Below are 15,579 nucleotides of genomic sequence, written 5' to 3'. Positions count from 1 at the left end.
TTGGTGTAAATTAGGGCTGCACAACGATTAATCGCGATTAATCGTTTGCAAAATAAAAGTCTGTGTTACGTTATATGTGTGTGTTCTGTGTATAATAATTATGTATATATAAGTACATGCACATACATGTATATATTTAAGAAAAATATATATATTTATATATAAAATATCTATATTTATATGTAATATAAAATATATATAAATATGTATATTTATTTATACATGTATATATTTCTTAGATGTATACATGTATGTGCATGTATTTATAAATACATAATTATTATACACAGAACACACACATATATTACGTAAACACAGACTTTTATTTTGCAAACGATTAATCGCGCCCTAGTGTAAATCACTTATAAAACTAATTTACATTAATTGTTGCATTGAATTGAATAAACAGAAGGGGTTTTACAAAGGATTTGTATAAAAATAACCATCATCTTTATATTCATGGTTTTAAAATTACACATTAAAATGCTCCTTTTATAGTAAGCATTGAATACACTAATAGTTGAGTACTTTAAACTGATAAAAAACTGACAAAACCGCCACAAATCATTGTGTAATCAGAGAAAGGCCAGATAAAGAGAAAGAGAAAAAAATATGTTCAGAATGAAAGCAAATAAAAGAACCAAAAAAAGAAAAGAAACGCCATAAACACTTTCATTAGTGTGCTCTAATTGTTGTCTGTGGAAATAAATAGTAAGTAAGTCTTGTTAAACGCTTACAATCTCTCAGAACTTACACTGAGACAAAGACAGACACTGCAGAGTATCAATCTACATGGAACAGACAATGACAGCTCACAGAGTGAAATCGAGGTTTGCTTGAGGTTGTCAAAGGCAGCTGGCGTACATGCTTCTGTAAATGAGCGTTTTCTTCTACATGCTCCATACATCCTCAGCTAAACGCAACATGCATCTGACTGACAGCTCTGGTCTAATTTTAGGGATAAATAAAGACTCCTCTTCAGTCTGACAGGAATAAAGATGACATTTAGTGGCAGTCAGACATGCAGAAAGACAGAAGACTTTAGAACGAGTACGAGGGCAATGCAACATAGTTCACAAAGGTCATCGCCAGAGCCACTGAAGTTTACGAGACCCCAACCGCGCATGTAGTCCAGGGCCAACTCAGAGATCAATATGTCCTTATCTGCAGCAGACCACTCATCAATAAGCGCCAGACTGATTTAGGAAAATGACTAACTCATAAAATCGCATGCATTGTGCTCTTTGACAAATAATACAAGTCTACAAGTGGACACCCATTAAAAAAACAAAGTCTCAAAGGCCCTTTATTAGAATAGGGTGCAGCCACAGTGACCAACCAAAAATCACAGATCAAAGGCACACAATTATTGTCAGCGAGACAATAACACTGCAGTTTGACTAGTTAAGACTGCTTTTGTCAATCTCGCAAATATTTACTTAATGCAATATCTCAAATACGTATTTGATCAAATATTTATTTAATTGCTCAAATATTTAATTTATCTGCTAATTTAAATATTTACATTTTATTTATTAATTAAAAGCTTAACATTACTTATAGAATAAGCCACAAGTCTAAACGTGTCAGAGCAACAAAGCCCAGCGTAATGCGGTCAGCATGTGGGATGAAATACACACAAGAATGAATGAAAGAGAACAGAGACATGCAGGCAGAAACAAAAAAGGGCAATATTCAGCCCGCTATAATCAGTGTCTGCTTTTGAGACGCACCAACGAATACGTAGGAAAACAAATCCAATTTACCTTTCAGGCAAAAAGGTCTCCGTATCTGGTAGGAGTGAGCTGGCCTGTCATCTCTATTACAGTTGATTCCTCTTTCATTTGGGCCGGCTTGGTTTAAAATCCTTTGACTAGAGGAGTAGGTCACTGTGGCTTACAATCTGTGCCATCAAGAAGCAAAGCATGTGTAGTTCCTTAATGAAGTGTCTTCTGGGGGCTGTTATGTCTCTGTGCATCCTTTCCTCAAGCCCTTACTAACTGTCTCAGATGTCCCCTCTCTCTTTCTGCCTCCCTCACACACAGCAAACACAGATTCCCCCGTCTGTCACCTCCTACTTTGACTTCTCCCCACCCACCTAATGAATAATTAATCACCATGTGGGCAGACCCCTCCCCCCTTTGAAAAAGATCCACACACGCGTGCTCACACTAAAAGGCATACACACGACAAGGAAAAAACACAAACGCATGACATATATGTAAAATCGAGACGGCCGGGTGTGATGCCCTCCTCCCCCCTCTCCGAGCGGGTCATCGCCTGCTCTCAGCTGGGGGGAATTTAGCGTTTCTCAGGCTGGGATGGAAGACTCTCCCCTCCTCCAGGGCTTTCCCTCTGAGCTTGACCTCTCAATCTCGTGTACGTCTGGACCCCTTTTCGCCTGCCCTCATGTCACCTACTGACAAATCAATACGATGTCAACAACATGCAAATGCTCGCTGTATATGATTAGAGATGTCTAATATGGATGAAGATCGATAGATTCCAGTGCCAGCCGGACAGCGAGAGTGAGTGTTGAATGATAAAGATATTTAACCCCTTTCTTCAAGTCAAAACAAACAAAAGGTTCATTAAAGGGATAGTTCACCCAAAAATGAAAATTTGATGTTTATCTGCTTACCCCCAGCGCATCCAAGATGTAGGTGACTTTGTTTCTTCAGTAGAACACAAATGATGATTTTTAACTCCAACTGTTGCCGTCTGTCAGTCAAATAATGCTAGTGGATGGGAACTTCTACTATAAGAGTAAATAAAACTTGCATAGACAAGTCCAAATTAACTCGTTAGTAAGGTCTGATCGCGCTCTGACAGTGGCAGTGATGTCTCGCTCTCATTGAAGTATAAGCGCGAAACATCACTGCCGCTGTCAGAGCGCGATCAGACCTCACTAAGCGAATGCTGAACGCGGTTGGACATAGTGGTGTATTAGAGTTAAAAATGTATATAAATACTGTTCGGTTTATCGCACAAACTGATCGTTTCGTGTCTTAGGGCATCAATGTGTCGTCACCCTCCGCAGGGTTTAATTTCAACTTGTCTATGCAAATTTTATTTACTCTTATAGTAGAAGTTCCCATCCACTAGCATTATTTGACTAACAGACGGCAACGGTTGGAGTTAAAAATCATCATTTGTGTTCTACTGAAGAAACAAAGTCACCTACATCTTGGATACGCTGGGGGTAAGCAGATAAACATCAAATTTTCATTTTTGGGTGAACTATCCCTTTAAAAGAAAAACTATTAATTCTACCTTCATTTAAGATAATAATTACTCAGTGCATGTTGACAAATTAACAAGTTCAAACACTTTCATAGCAACATCATTAAGAATAATATCTAATAAAGTAAACACCCTCTGAGATGAGTCTAATTAAAATGAGCTGATGGAAAATCTGACAACAGCAACAACTGCAAGTACGTCATTTTCCAATCTAGTGGTTTGTCATTATTATAATCAGATATGATCACAATGGAAAATTGCTGTTATTATAAATGTACACCAAAAAGTACAATAGAACACCATTTTTTAAAAATGTGGTTATTGATTTTATGTAATGGCAATACCATGATAATGGCACCATTCAAAAGTTTGGTGTTGGGGAGTTGTATTAATGTTTATGAAAGAAGTTTCTTATGCTTACCAAGGCTGCATTTATTTGATCAAAAATACAGTAAAAACAGTAATATTGTGAAACACATATAAAAATATAAAACAAGTATTTAAAATTGTATTCAATTTTAAAAATGTAATTTATTCTTGTGATAGCAACGCTGCATCTTTTTATTCTAATATGCAGATTTGGTGCTAAAAGAAACATTTCTTATTATTATCAATGTTGAAAAAAGTTGTGCTGCTAAATATTTTTGTGGAACCATTTGATGAATAGAAAGTTCGAAAGAACAGCATTTATTCTTTTGTAACATTATTATGTCTTTACTACCACTTTTGATCACTTTGATGCATCCTTGCTGAATAAAAGTATTAATTTATTTTGAAAAAAAAAAATTACTGACACCAAACTTTTTAACAGTAATGTATACCATGCTGTATGAATATGGTAATCATGCAGTTCCATGGCATAAGTGGCAAAGAACCAGTTTTGTACCATTTTGTACCATCATACAGGGCAGTCGCTCAGATTTATGGGGCCTGGCTGGGATAGAAAGAATTATGGGCCGAATGACAATGCTAAAGCATAAAGAACCTTATAGCGTATCCTTGTCACAGGACCTGAAGAAACATTGCCAGTTATTGCTCCAAAAATGGCATTACAAGGTATATTTAAACATTTTTATGATCGTTTTTAAAGAATACATGGAATATATGAATGAAAGTAGTACTGAATCAGAAAGTTTTCAAGAAAATCTCACCTGTCTAAATGAAGCAGACACGTCAAGCCAAATTACCATAGCTTACCATAGACCATCTACAAGGCAAGGACTGCAGGTGATTGACAGTTTAACTCTAAGAAGGACCCTTGATCCTGTGTCTCCAAGGTGGATTTGCAATTTGGAGGTATTTAGTTCTCTATGGTAAGCACATTAAATTATGGTAAGGGGTCTCCTCTGTGACCGCATATCTATCAGCAGGAGTTTCACAGAGAGCACAAATGCAAAGATAACAGCTCAATCCCTCATTTCAATGCAAAGCGAGATTAAACACTGCAGCAACTTCACTATTCCCCAGTTTGCAACAAGAAATGTCGAGATTAAACAGTGTTTGTTGTTGAAGCGTATTTGCTTGTGACCTCACAGTCCAAGCACAGTGAAGGACAGAATGGGTTTCCCTTATTACGAGAAATGTTTAACATTTTTTCCTTTCCACTGACGTCTGTTGTGGGGGCTCCGTGTTGGCAGATGCAAAACAGAGGGAGTAAGACTAAATAAAAGGTTTGTTTCAGTTCTTCATGATTGGCACAGAAATTACAAGGAGCTGATCTAAATCGCTCTGGGGAAGCAGTGAGATGGAGAAAAGACAAATCACTAAATTTGCATCACTAAATTCGATCTATTCTATTCTATTTGATTCTATTCACAGATCAAACAAGGTACTAAACCCAATGTACAGTCTGTAATAGATCAGCAGTAAAGTGACACCCAGAGATTTTAATTCAATGACTAGTTCTGAGGTTAAGAATCCTGTATTCATCTGACGCTGACATTAAAGACTATGAGCAAAGACATTCCTGCTGTGTTGCCGTGCCAAAGCATACGTTCACAGAGGGCCCGTCTTTCAATTGCATCAGGTGTAACGCTAATTGCATTGTTTAAATATTTAAACCAGCTTGCGGGACACAAAAGGAGAGGGATAGGGAGGGGCACGGGTTAAAAAGAGCAAGAGCAGGAGAGGGGGTGGAAGAAGAGAAAGAGATGACAGGAGAAGAAAAGGCAGAGAAATATGGATGTATTTGAGAAAGATAGAAAGGCTCTTGTTGTTTGTGGAACTCCAGGACAGGACATGAGCAAAACAAAGGGAAGCAACAGTGGAGCATCATGGATGTTTGAGCAAAGTAAGGCATCCTTTGTCGGTGTCGGAGGGAAATGAAAGATGGAATGAGGCAAACTAGATGTTCCTCTGCTTTTTTGTTTTTCTCCTTTCCCAGTAATCAACGGGGCGGCTCATTAGAGACTAACGAGAGGTCTGAAGAGCACACTTGGGAAGGCAGGGAGCTGCCAAATTTATGAGAGAGGCCATGTACAAAAGCTGTCAGTAATGAGCTGAATCGGGTCCATGTGATTCCCATTGGAGTGAATCCCACTCTGACATGTTCGGTCGTGTAAACCAGCAGCTTTTGAGCAATTGTTTGTGCGTCAAAACACCATAAAACAGTCTGTATAGCCAGATGAACATAATGGCAGCTTTACTGGTATTTATTCTCAGTTAAAGGAATAGTTTATGATGACATACGCTACCGTTTGGGGTAGGTACGATTTCTCTAACGCTCACCAAGGATACATTTTTTTAATTAAAAAATACAGTAAAAACAGTATGTGCAAACAATCTGTAATTTTTTCCTGTTATGCAAAGCTGAATATTCAGCACTCATTGAGTGTCACATGATCCTTCAGAATAATTCTAATATGCTAATTTTGTGGTCAAGAAACATTTCTTACTATTATCAATGTTGAAAACAACTGTGCTGCTTAACATTTTTGTGGAAATCGTGATTTTTTTCAGGGTTTTTTTTTTTTTCAATTTTTTCAGGATGTCTTAATGAAAACTTTTGAAATAGAAATAAAAAAAAAAAAAAAATAGAAATCTTTACTTGTTTATTGTCTTTACTTTAGCTTGTGATCAATCTAATGCATACTTGCTGAATAAAAGTATTCATTTCTTATATTACTGACTCCAAACTGTGTACAATGTCAGTTCTAGGAATAAATAACCAAATATTAATTGAATGAACAATTCTTTTTAGGACATCTTTTGTCTTGTTCAAAGACATCACGCCTAAGAAAGATGCATGATGCATGTTAGCTAATGGCACTTGGCAATGATCCTGCTCTCAGTGGTTGGTCAGGTCAACAAAGTGTTAAAGTCATCTAGATGAAGTAGTATCCAGGTGAATACTGTATGTAGTTCCTACGCCTCCCATCTGTTTATGTGATATATCACTTCCTCAGTCAATGAGAGGCATTATACATTACAAATGAGCCAGTTTTCCCTACATCAACAAAGTTTATACCTTTGCTACCTACTAACCCCATAATAGAGCGAGTTCACTTTAAATAGATGTTAACTATTCTGATTCGTCCATTTAGAGCCTGCTAAATGTATTTAAAGGGATAATTCAGCTAAAATGTACATCCATCCATGTTGTTCCGAACCAGTACAACTTTTCTTTTGTGAAATATTTTTTTTGTTTTGTTCATAGAATAAAAATCAGTGGTGATCAATGTTGTTTTACACAGTTCTTCAAAATGTCTGTTGAGTTTCACAGAAGAAAGAAAGTCCTACAGATTTGGAATGATATGAGAGTGAGTAAATGATGACAATTATTATTTTTGGGTGAACCATCCCTTTAAGATTGACACCTAATGCAAAAGGAGCCCGTAGGAAGTACAAATATGATAAAAGTGTGTCTCAAGTTCTCGCTGATCCTGTTGATGAGGTCTGGGAGCTCTTGGGGGACAGCTGGTCTTTCGTTTATCAGGTCCATACCTCTTCACACACACATTCTGTCCTTCTCTGTCCCACCCTCCATTGATCTGAAAACCCCTCTCCACTCAACCTGCTGTGTACAGAGCCGGTCAGAGGGTCAGATTAATGGCGGTCCTTTAGAACAGCTGCTGCCGAAGGCAAAGCAGATACATCCACATTAGTCTTGCGACTCTTGAGACAGTCCTTCCTTTCTTCCATAATTCAATTCACTCTCTTCTTACATTTATTTAACAGCCACATAAAGAGCAAAAAAAAATCAAAGAAAGAAAAAAGCGTTTTTATTACCCGAAACAACATAAATTCTATTCGGATCAATTATATTGATTCGCTTCCATATATCCTGAAGCTCTTCCTTTGGGCAATTTAAAGTGAAAATCTCTCCTTCAGCTCATATGTTCCTTGCTTTAACTTCGATCCAAAAATGTTTAAAACAAAAATGCAAAGGTGTGGTTACATTAGTGATATTTCAGCAAAATACTGTCCACAATAATGTAGCAATGTATGTCAATTTCAAACCAAGCAGCTTTTGTTGGTCAGTGAGTTCACATGACCAACCTCAACATTAATGAAATCTGTATGGGAAACTTTTAACCCCATACATGTTTCTCATACTTTTTGAATGCGCAGATTACTAATGAAATAGATTTCACCAGCAAAATTTCACTGAGCAACAGTAAATGTGACCACACTTTAGACAGCTAAAACATCTACAATACAGCTTGACCGAGTGGCTTCATAAATAGAAAGTGTCTCATTAACAGGGTCGTGACATCATCGGTTATGTAAACCATTAAATAGTTGAAGGGTCATAGGTTAAGCTTATGTCCCTTGTCCAACCACAGAGCAGATGTCAGGTTGGCCACAGCCTTGACACAAACACAATATCTCTAACAGCAGGGTACCTGGCTGTCTGAGTTTCCCCCAATAAGCCGCTGGCACAGGGGTTAGACGAAGCAGGAACATGGGCAGACACTGTAATTCAATGAAGACCCTGAACAGCAGGGATATTAGAGGTGTATATTAGAGTGTTTGGATCAGAATGTTCTCGGTCATGTAGACGGTTTCTCTGAAGAGCGACTCAACAATCACATAAAGACAGAGAGAGCGAATCACAGAGAGAGGGGAAGCAGTTTGTCAAGAAGTGAAATGACCTCACTATAAATTATGCTACATCCATCATATTTATGAAACCGGTCCTTTATGCTGATTGGCCAATGCAGCATTCCTGTCAGGGTCAAAACTAACAAAGACAGATTCTGAATGTTTTGCCATATTATTTTGTACAAAATAACAGGAAAAGCTGATGATGTGAAATATCTGCTTATCTACAGTAATTACTGTTTATATGCTGTCAGCACCCAAATCAGGCCTGTATAAGGTCTGCATGTATAAAAATACAAATATAGCATTACAAATGACAAATATTCAGCCTGGATTATAAATAAATAAATCATTGAAATAAAAATATTTTCACACTACTTTTAGTTTGTCCATGTACACTGTAAAAAATGACTGTGATTTTAACAGTAAAAGACTGTAAAAATGCTGCGGTGAAAAACTGTCAATTGGTTTACAGAAAGTTTCCGTACTATATACGGTGAATAACTGTAATAGATCTAACGGTACATTTAATGTAATTTTACGGTAAAATACCGTTAAATTCACAGTTTTTGGAAGTGAAAAATAACAATTCATTGTAAAATTTACAGTGAAAAACCGTAAATTGACATTCCCACAATTCCCTGCGTGACACTTCACATTTGATATATTTTCGTTGAAATAACTCTGTTTCTTCTTAGGTTTTATGTTACATCTAATGTTGTTAAATTAATGTTTATTGCATTTTTAAAATTTCATGCATGTTACCATGATGGTGTTTTGTGTGTGTGTGTGAATGACACTGTGTGCACCTTCTATATGTTAGTGTTGTCCTTCTCAGCTTGTGGAAAAGCTGCTTGTGATGAACTTTGATTCATCATGTGACTCTTATCACCACTGTGTTTGGTGACTGTCAGTGTATTATAAAGGTACAAAACAGATATTAGTACTTCATTAGGTTGGTAAATTAACATTATATCAGTTAATGAAATACGTTATTTTACTGTAAATTTAACAGATTTTTTTTTACGTTGCTACTGTATTTTTTACGGTAAAGTTCTGGCAACCACAGCTGCCGTTTTTTTACCGTAAATTTTACTGGGATTTTTTTTACAGTGTACATTCATATATTCAAGCCAATTTTTTTAATTGTATGAGCATCAACATTTTCTATGTGTTTTAAAATGGAAAAACTTTTCCATTTTTAGTACACCTTCGCTTTTTTCATGAACAGACGACAACATTGTCAAAAAGATCCCTGTTCTCAAAGATCCAGGAAAAATACTAAAAACGCTGTGTTATGCACGCCAGGCCAGTAGTTGGCGACGTTACTTTGTAAAGAAACATTGTGCAGCTATAGAATGAAAATGTAATTCGCTTGCACATGATGTCACCATTTTCACAAATTCACGTTTTTGTTGTTTACATGGAGAGGATAATGGTATCGTTTTCAAAAACTTGCACTTTGAAACCTAATTTCAAAATCTTTTGTTTTGAGGCCGCCAAACTGCTGTTGACGTAAATGAATGGCCAGTTTTCAGTTTTTTGTTGAAATGGTGTTGTGTAAACAGCCCCTAAATAAATTCTTACACGATGCGATCCAATCATATGACCATCAATAGGGGCTTTCGCACCAAATAGTTCTAGGAACTAGCCACTAGTACCCCCTTTCCACCAGCACGAACCGGGTGCTAGTTCAGAGCTAGTGCTAGTGCCAGTTCGGAGTTGGTTCAACTGACGAGCCTTCTAAGAACCAGTTTGCCTTTCCACAGGCTAGAGAGCCACCACAGAGCCAGGTCTTGCGTCACTGTATACGTCTCATATTTCACAGCAAAGCTAGCGCCGCAGCGCCAAACACAAATACACCAGGCTCGTTTGAGATGCATCGGCTTCTCGCATAGCGATCGGCGCATGACATCAAAGCTCCGCGAGAACGATCCAAAAGCACAAGTCGTATGCTCTACAAACGCTCCCGCGGACCCGCGGCACCCGCCGAATCGGTTCGCGCTGCTCCGATGCATCTCGAACAAGCCTTCTATCAACAATCGTGAATGTTACACTACTGTTGATGCTCATGGCTTTGCAAACCTACATCGGCATCCAAACACGGCTCGCCGTAATTTGTATATAGATGGAGATTACGATCGAGCTGCTATTAGCTCGATTAGCTGCTATTTCAAAAATGGTGGTCACCAGTTTCTTGTTGGTCACGGTTTGCACCAGGAATAGGAACTCTGAATCGGCCGACAGTGGCGTCTTAAAGCAGGGCATTTGCAAACGTGTTTTCATGATAACAAAGATGGAATGTAAATGCATAATTTACGTGAATGAAAGTGCAAAAAGTGGGGCTAAGAGACAAAATCTCCTATGACCACTTTCAGTACTACATATCATTGAGGTGGAGAAAAAAACACAACCCTGCAGGTATATGCCGCTATTGCTGTTTTCCATGTTCGTGAAGTAAATATGTTTACACGGCTTTTTAAAAATGCTAGTGTTTGACATGCGGTTGACCAATCAATGTACACTTATGTCACTGATAGTTCCTATAATGCTGGTTTAGACCCTACTCTGAAGTAGAAGCTAATTTAGTTCCCCCAAAAGGAGTTCCTAGAACTAAAATCTTTCCTAGTTCCTGCGGTGTGAACATGGCAAAATCCGGGTACTTCAGCCAATAGTTCTAGGAACTATGAAAAGGTTCCTCCGGTACAAAAGCCCCTCATGACTTCCACACAATTTCTCCTGTCAGGAAAAAACACACGCTAAATGTGCAGCATAAAGGTTAAATGTGAGATTCCAGTTCAGTGTTGACAACTACTTTCAATTGAAAGTAGCTAAAACTGGTAGGTAAATGTCACTAGATGACATCATAATGGCAAATTCATTGGTTTATAAAAATATGAATATAGATCAGTGTGCAAAATAAGAATCTAGATAAGGTTTGTCCAAGCAGTTGCTAGATTTATCCCTAAACTTTGGAAAAAAGTCTTAAAAGGGGCAGGGAAGTCACTTAATCTAGTGACAAAATCGCTAAATTGGAAACACTGTTCCAGATCTTTGTCAATATGCATATGCACACTTGACCTATAAAGCAAACTTTTGTGGGCTAGACACATCGAAAACATATGGATGAGGAGGAAACACGCCACCGATCAGGGCTCTGAGCGTTTAACTGTGTCAGTAGAAGAGTCAACCCCGGGTCTGACATCCAGTGTGTTAAACCCTGGGGTCGCGGTTCAGTTTAGTCTCCAGACCTACTTTACATCTACACTGACAGACGGCTGAATCAGAATTAACAAAAAGCCCTTCCTTGCTTGTCAGTCAAACGCCGGCTGTCGCACGCAGGCACGTTGACCCTTCCCCCTCGGTTCTTCAGGAGCCTCTATCAACAGGAGGTGTTGTCATTTCTTCAGTTAATTGCTGGCGGAGCCCCGATCTGCCCTCAAGAAGTCTGGACAAGGGAGGGAAAGCTTTGGTCTCCTGCCAGTGCGCGTGCGTATCCCCCAAACGCACACACACCACCAACGACTAAGAATACAATGGGGCAAAGCAGCTGGACTGCAGAACCACAAGACAGTCCTGCATATGTAATTACAAAACCAAGACAAGCCATCTGTGCCATAGAGATTATAACATCTGCTTTAGATCAATAACTTGCACAGATAAGGGAAGTGGATTTTTTTTTTAATCCAAAAGATATCCTACATCAATTCAAAGCTTCCTTTCTACGTATGACATAACACACTGTTTAAGCCTATGAATTAATACAATAGGCCTTGAAGATGATGTAACCTCCCAGTGGGACCCAATGGACACCTGTTCTGTTTGAAAACACTGATAGCGACTTGTAACTCTATACAGGTCTCAGAGGGTCTGCTGAGGGTCCTTCAAAAAGACTAAATAAATGTACATGGTTTTATTCAGATTTGCAGCCCCTTGTAAAACAGTGTCAGCATCTACTGTATAAAGGATCAAGGAAGGACAATACAACTGCAAGGACATGTGTCTCTGTCTGGATATTATACAGACTTGTGGAACTAATTACAGTAAATTAACTTATTGTATTATCCTTCAGACTGAGAAGAACATACAAAGAAAGTACAGGTCAATTTATCTAATTTAATGTAAAAAAAAGAAAGAAAAAAGATCAAAGCTGCATTTATTTGATCATAAATACAGTAAAACAGTAATATTATGAAATATTATATTTTAATATTATGTTTTAATTTTAGAAAAATACCTATTTTTTTATTTAATTTAAATTCTAATATATTACTTCTGAATTTTCAGCAGCCATTACTCCAGTCTTCAGTGTCACATGATCCTTCAGAAATCATACTAATATGCTGATTTTGAAGAAACTGCTTAATATTTTTCTTGAAACCTATATATATTCTTTCAGGATTATATGATGACTAAAAGAACATCATTTATTTAGAATTAAAAAAAACTTTTGTAACATTATGAATGTCTTTACTATCACTTTTTTTTTTACTATCAGACAGTTGACTATAAAAGGGTGTTAAAACCCCTTCCCATTTCATGCTGTCAGCAATGGCACCACATGGAAGAGAAATGTCACAAGACCTGAGAAAGAAAATTATTTCTTTACACCAAAAAGGTAAAGACTACAAGAAGATCAGCAAAGCTTTACTTATCAGTCAGAATACTGTAGCAAAAGTGGTACAAACATTTAAAAAAAGATGGAAGTGCAACCATCATAGAGACGTCCAGGTCATCCACGGAAGTTAACACCTTGACAGGAGCGTCTTCTGACGAGAAGGGTTGAAGAAAATCGGCATGCAAGTTCACTGCAGTTATCTAAAGAAGTAGAAAGCCAAACTGGGGTGACTATTTCCCATGACATAATACGGCGTACACTGCAATGGCAATGGCATGCATGGGTGCCGTCCATGAAAGAAGCCTCTCCTAAAGCCCAGGCACAAAAAAGCCCGCCTGAAGTTTGCCAGGGCCCATGCTGACAAAGATGAAGACTACTGGGACTCTAGAGTGATAAGACCAAGATAAATGTTTTTGGAACCGATGGCTTCAAAACTGTATGGCACTGCAAAGGTGAGGAATACAAAGAAAAATGCATGGTGCCTGCAGTGAAACATGGTGGTGGCAGTGTCCTTATGTGGGGCTGCATGAGAGCTGCTGGTGTCGGGAGCTGCATTTCATTGATGGCATCATGAATTCACAGATGTACTGCTCTATACTGAAAGAGAAGACGCTACCATCACTCCCAGCCCTTGGTGGTCATGCACTTTTCCAACATGACAATTATCCTAAACACACATCTATGGCCACTGTTGGATTTCTGAAGAAGAACGGGGTGGAAGTGATTCAGTGGCTCCTGATCTGAACCCAATCGAACACCTAATGGGGAATTCTGAAGAGACAAGTTGAGCATCACTCTCCATCCAGCATCCAGTCTCTAAAAGAGATCATTTTTGAAGAATGGAAAAAGATAGATGTCGCAAAATGTCGCCAACTTGTTCATTCCATGCCTAGAAGACTTGGTGCTGTCATTAAAAATCATGGAGGCCATACAAAGTACTAGATGTAGTAGTTTTTGTTGTGGGGTGTACTCATTTTTGCATCACCCTAATTTGAGTAAAACTGAAAAATGTTTAATCTAAGTTATATTATTAACCTTACTTTCATGTTATAAGTTAAACAGATGTTATATAAAACTTAGTCTTGTCAACACTTTGGAAATTGTTTTTGTGTTCATTGAGATATTGTTTAAAATGTTACTTTTCAAAGGGGGTGTACTCATTTACGCTGAGCATTGTATTTATATTATATATATAAAGAGCTTTCACAACGGCAGTCTCATATCCTTCTTAGAGCCGTGGGAAAAGACAGGGATAACAGAGTCACTGCTTACCATAAGGTTATTTTAGATGCGTCAAATTACAGACACCCCCCTCTGAGAAACACCTGCAGGCATGGTTATTATTTCTAGGGACAAAACACTTGTGCCAAACCAAGGTTATCACATCTCAGCTAATTAGATGGAACGAATATGGGAATAGATATGCATGAATCTTAAAAATATTACCATAACACTTTTGAACACACATTTTAGGCTCATTTAAAGAAGCAGTAATTAATGGCATAAGTTGTGATACAACAAGCAGGTTACTGCGTTTCTGTGAGCATTAGGTGAATCTCTGCATTTGACCTACATGTAGCAGGCAGAGGAAATCCTTGTGGCAATTTTATTTCTAGAATCAGTGCTAGTTCACCCAAAAATGAAAATTTGGTCATTATTTACTGACCCTCATGTCAATATAAACACATATTCTTTTCTTTTAAAAGGTGAGTTTATGGTGTTTAATGCTGTATTTAGTTAGAATCATAAGCTAATACATCTACTATTGGTGTTATATTTTGGAGATATTTTACTCTAGAGAATATTTCATATTCTCTTACAGACACACTTTAGCTTCAGGTACAATGAGCTTGATAGAGAGTGACATGCAGAACAGATCTATTAAACAGATCCCTAAAAACTGCATTAACGAAAAATTACTCTCTAAATTGACACATAAATTTGAATGTCTTGTGTCAACATAAATCTTTTATGGCATCCCTCTCCCCCATGCTAGCTTGCCCACGTCTACAACCTTCACCTTTGGTTATTACATCTCAGCAAGCAACTGAGCAATCGAAACTAACCTTAATTTAATGTTCTCCAATCTGAATTAAACCCTGACATTTGAAGCTGATCTACAACGATGCATTAGGTTATAAACACAGTCACCTTCTAGGTGACTCACCCACATGAAAGCCAAAAGGCAAAACAGTGTGACACTTCTGCACGTTATGACCTTCAAAACAGCCGTGGTGACACTGACCTTTGGGTTACGGCCCTAGAGAAGGAAAAATAAACTGCATGTCGTAACCTCACTGAGATAAAGTGCAATCTGTGTCATCTGCAAGCAATCACAATGACAAACAGATCGATTCGCATGCCTTAAAAGGAGATGCTAGTCTAATTAACAGCCATACAAGGAGATGAGGAAGAGTGATACAATGGAGAAGAAACTGAGACTTATGGTTGATGGACATCTCGACATTAACAAACCCTCATTTCCTGACCTTTGCTGAGATTAGCCATTTAGCAATGCTCAGGATAGGACTGTCTGAACACATTAGCCACTAGCCCATGGTGACCCAATTAAAACACCATAAATGAGGAGCTGCAGCATGTAACTAGGAGTCTAAACAACTTAAATGACATGACTGAATAGCCCTTATTTGGCCTGAGTTCAATATGACCTGTAT

General features: G+C 38.0%; 1 protein-coding gene across 19 annotated transcripts in view; it reads right to left on the bottom strand.

The window, feature by feature from the left end:
• Positions 1–15,579, bottom strand: part of nfasca (neurofascin homolog (chicken) a) — a 93,549-nt gene that overhangs the window by 63,410 nt on the left and 14,560 nt on the right. For 8 of the 19 annotated variants that reach the window (XR_007182103.1, XM_048172331.1, XM_048172336.1 and 5 more), the window contains exon 1: positions 1,767–2,042. The exons of 2 other annotated variants lie outside the window; for them this stretch is intronic. The gene's annotated coding sequence lies outside the window, so the exon portion shown is untranslated. Of the gene's footprint in view, positions 1–1,766; positions 2,043–15,579 lie in introns of those variants that run through there. 9 more of the 19 variants (XM_048172335.1, XM_048172344.1, XM_048172337.1 and 6 more) reach the window with 3 other exon arrangements.

Source organism: Megalobrama amblycephala, linkage group LG21 (genome assembly GCF_018812025.1).
Source record: "Megalobrama amblycephala isolate DHTTF-2021 linkage group LG21, ASM1881202v1, whole genome shotgun sequence".
Taxonomy (NCBI): Eukaryota; Metazoa; Chordata; class Actinopteri; order Cypriniformes; family Xenocyprididae; genus Megalobrama; species Megalobrama amblycephala.
Note: the sequence above shows the minus strand (reverse complement) of the source record. Positions and strands in the feature narration are given on the sequence as shown.